The following is a 5,099-nucleotide window of genomic DNA, read 5'->3' on the forward strand; positions in this document are numbered from 1 at the left end:
TTAAAGTTTTCGTAAAAATTTCGGAACCAATGTAGCAATCAGAAGGCGCAGGCATGTCTCTCTCTATTGTTACAGTGTATGTTCATCACTTGTGCTTATTTTTATTTTCACAAATTTGTGGGTTCGTAATTAATTGCTTGTGGTTTGGTTCTTCTTACGTCGAAAGTGACAATTGTTATGTAAATTTCATACCTTATGATCTTACAGTTATAAATAGGTGTAAAGTGCACCTGTAGACTCTTTGTTTACGACGAATTGTAATTTGGTGCCAAATCCTTCCCTTTGTTCTTCCGTTCCCAAATTTACCCAAGCTTTTGCAATCTGGTCTCCAAGCCAAAAGTTTCTCCATACGTTTTTACTCTATTCATAATTTGTTTCCATTTATGCACAAGAAATGAAGCATGTGTTCCTAGCACAAAATCCTCTTCTGGAGCTAAATTGTGTAAGGAATTCTCTGTGTAGATTGAACCAAAGTTGAGAAAGCATCCTTTGATTAGGAGTTGAGAATCCATGAAGAAATCATATTGTTGTATCATATCCATGCTTCATAAGTTGGTTCACTGCATGGTGGCTTCGCAATTGATCCGTCAATGAAGCTAGATTTATTTTTAGCACTCAAGGCCATTAACATTGTCTGGCTCTACGTTGCATAATTCTCGCCACTAAGTGGTTGAGATACCAAAGGGGTTCCTAGATTATCAGAGTGATGAAGATAAAAAAGGCTTGTGATATCATCATATACCTTAGCATTGGAGGAAGTATTTGTGCTCCATTGTAGTAGATTACACAAAGGGAATTGAAGAAGAGATGAGGAAGTAAAAGAGCATGGAACCTCAAACCTCAGCTCTCATACCATGTAAAAATTGGAAAAAAACATAAAATAGAAGTTTGATAGGAAAGAAGCAAAAAAAGACTTAACTATTCATTCATATACATGAGTTTATATGAACGACAAGTATAACAACTCAAGTAGTTGCAACAAATATTCAAACTAATAAATCCTAACTTATCTCAACAGATGAGAGATTAAGTTAATAGATCTCTCATCCGTTCTCAACAAAATCTATTGTTTCCGGGTAAAGATCGATTTATTGAAATCTTCTGTCAAGTTGATTTCAATAATTTTTGTTGCTAGTTTCATATAGTTTCTTATTTTTTCTTACCAAAGCATGTTAGTTATATGCTCTGCTATCTTTAATTAGTGTTTTTAATCGAGCTACTAGTTTTCATCTAAAATTATAAATTTATTATCTTTATAGTAAAAAATAAATAGTAGTGTCTTAAAAAAAAAAAAATTCTATCAGTATAGAAAATACAAAAATTTATAGAATATAATAATATTAGTATGTGATATAATTAAGCCTTTGTCAAACCATAAAATGACAAATCTAAAATATGCGAAACCAAAGTTGACCTTTTTCTTCATTTACGAAATAATGTGTGAAGCTCACGCGAAAAGGCATATTTCGTTATCCATTAATATTGTTGGCCTATGCCGCTGTGCCACGTGTTCCTTTGACCAATTCGTTGGAGTCAAATACACGTCTGGCTTCAAAACAACGCGGTTTGCGTAGGGCTGGAAAAGAATATTTTTTATAAATAATTCTATCCATTTTTATAATTATAAAAATAATTTTTTTAAAAAAATAATTATAAAAATAGACCTTTAAATGCGGTGAATCATTCACCGCATTCATAACTTCTATTTAGCAGTAAAAAAATAATAAAAGCTGTGAATCATTCATCGCTTTTACCATCGTAGAATTAAAGAAAAAGAAAGAAAGCGGTGAATGGTTCACCGTTTTTAAAAGCGGTAAATCATTCACCGCTTTTATGAGACTATATCTACAAATAAAATATTAACAGATTTATTTTTAAAATAAAATTTTAGAAGAGGACTATTGAACTAAAAACCCCGCTTTTTTCCAGACCCTGCTCACGTTTGGCTCCGTATTCCGCTTGGTTCGGTACTTAAAATGAGTCTAAGCTTGAACCCAAAAAAAAAAAAAAAAAAAAAAAAAAAGTCTTACAATAGATTTATTTAAAAAGATATAAAGATAAGAATAAAAATATAAAAATAAGAATAGAAACCGGAGAAATAGATATGTATAGAAATAAACTTTTAAATATCCTTTTCTCCAACAAATAATATTTTTTTAATTAAATATCTTTATATCATTCGATATCTTTTTCTTTTACAGTAAATATTTAAAATTATCTCAATTCTATCCATTAATATTTAGTTCTTATATTGACTTTTTATTGATTGCAATAATAAAATCTTTGGCTGATTAAAATTTTTGGCTGATTTTATTATATTTAAGTGTCATAACTTGTTGAAATTTATTTGCCAATTGCTATTAATTTTGCCGAATAATATTAATTGCTTTAGAGAACTGATATTACCAAAACTCGCATACTTTTAAACACTTCAGAGTAAAAAATTGCTATTAGTTTTAACAAATCTCTAAATTATTTCAGAAATATAATTTAAGTTAAAATAGTGCCAATAAAAGAATAAAATAGTTCACGGACCTATTTATTGACCGCCCCGATTACAAAGTGGGAGACAATAAGGAGAAATGACATAAAATTAGACAATGCATCTATACATCTAAAAACTAGGTATAAATTTTACACCAACTAAAATTTATATTCGTAAATATAGATTTATCGAAATGTATTTGTAAATACAGATTTATATACTGTCACGACATGTAAGAGGTTAATATTATGAATTGACCGACCGTCCCTAGAGCAAGTGGCAAAGGACTTGGTGGTTGGTATCCGAGACCCAAGTTTGAATCCTAGTTGATTCACATCTCTTGCTAAGTTTATTTTTAAGTGAAATAAACGAAGCGGGTAGCGTGCTATGTATTGCCCCCAACAGTCCCACATCGGATGGGATACTGATTCCGATCAGTTTATATGAGGCCTACACGCTAGTAATAATAACTAGACTTAAGCATTTTGGGCCGGTGGTTTGGGCCCAACGAGTTATTGTTGCTAGCGGGTCGGGTCGTTGCAGTGCTATCTATCTCTCTCTCAAAAAAAAATATTATATGAATTGAAAGAAATACAATAAATTATTTATTGCATTCCGAACACAGTAAATGATTCATCACATTGTGCGTTTCAATAGGTGGCGAACCAATATTAAATGACAACATAGAAACTAGTAAATCATTTATCACATTCTAAATAAGCTATAAATGATTCACCGTCTTTTTTAGGCTTCGCTGACATAGTACAGACGTGGCTAACTTAGGTACATTTTTATAAATAAGTTTTTATAAATTTACTCTTACAAATTAAAATTTTGTAAAATTCAAGGCTAGTATTTTTACACTAGTCTTATACATTTTTTTATTATTAAAAATTTAGAAAATGCGTTCAAATCTTTGGATGGATGGATGTAAGATTTACATCTGACTTTTGATTCCACAACTAGCATTTCTCTATGAAACATCACTTTAGATTTTCTTTTTTTTTTTTTTGAGAGAGAGAGAGAGAAAGGCAGCAAGCTGTCTACTTTGTTGATTTTTTTTTTTTTAGAAATAAACTCAGTTGAAAATATAAAGCAAGTGAATTTTAAATTTAAAATCTCGAATACCAATCATCAAGCCTTTAGTCAACCTTACTAGTTATGATGGATTTTCAAATTTTAGAGGGAAACTTCTGTGGATCCACCTCCAACCTCACAAATTGCAGTTTCGAGTAGATAAGCCCGCTGTAAAAAAAAAAAATTTCCCCCCAAAATACATATTTTGCGGTTGGACTTATTATATGTGTATTAAGTAACAAGCCAACTTTGACAAGGTATTTGAATTTTTTTTAAAAAAAAAAATTAACTCTGAGAACGTTGATTATTTTGGTCCAATTAAGGCCAAAAACTATATGGTCATCGTTCAATGAACTAGTCAACGATTTTGACTCATAACACCCCTTCAATTTGAAGCTCCAACGCAAAAACAGAGAAATTAATTATTAATTATAAGGCATGATTTTTTTGGAGTGGTATTCACTTATATAAAATATAATCAGGTTAATTTGTAAAACCATCAAACCCAAAACAAGTAGGAATAAATCACTACCGTCCATTCTAAGTCTCTTGATTTAGTTATCGTCTTCAATTTTCACTTAAAAATTCTCCACAAGATGATCTCGAACCTTCTCTAATCTTAAATCGCAATATTAATTAGACTGATTTTAAGTCAAACTCAACTCAACTTGCTCATCACAGCGCTAGATCCCAGAACCTAAATAGGGCATTTAGGAACCTGACACTTTTCAAAGCGTGTCACATTTTGGAACCTAATTCCAGCGTTCTGAAACCTAAGTCATTAATCTAGCATCCATGCATGCCTTCGTGTTCTAAAACCTAAGTCAATATTTTTGGATACTTTTCTACTAAATCTACATTGGAGTTGTAAGATGTTAGAGCCTCTTAACTTCTCGCAATTTATTGAGCTCATGGGTTTGATCATCTAACTAGTTAATTCCACTTGTATAAGTTATAAGTTACATAAATTACAATATAAATTACAACATGTATAAATTACAGTTACTTTAAACTGTAAATTATAGTTTACTCACAATTTCATCAATTTTATTTAAAAGATAAAATTTTGCGCACAATTTACCAACTTTTCAGATTACAAAGTAGCAACATACATTATTTATAGTCTACTCAAAAATTTTTAAATGACAATATACATTGCATATAATTTTCATAAATTTACTGTGTCACATGATAATATATATATTACATTATTTTGAAAAATAAAAATTTAAATAAATATATATGGAGAGAGAGAGCACTAGACTCCTATAATATCTATAGTATTGCGGTTCCTTTTCAACTTTAAAATATTCAAATCAACGATCCACACCGTTAAAACTAATATAGGATATTTGGAGCTTTTAAGAATAAAATTTTATATTTTTTTGATATAGTTTACTTTATAATCAAATCATTCCAAAATTGTCAATTTTCAAAAGTTACTATAGCGAGTTTGTAATTTAATGATGTAGAAAAATCTAAATTTATTCAAATTTTAATAGAATATATTTTAAACTATCTAGATCAAGGTCAACAT

This window comes from Ananas comosus, linkage group 12, assembly GCF_001540865.1.
Source record: "Ananas comosus cultivar F153 linkage group 12, ASM154086v1, whole genome shotgun sequence".
In the NCBI taxonomy this organism is placed as follows: domain Eukaryota; kingdom Viridiplantae; phylum Streptophyta; class Magnoliopsida; order Poales; family Bromeliaceae; genus Ananas; species Ananas comosus.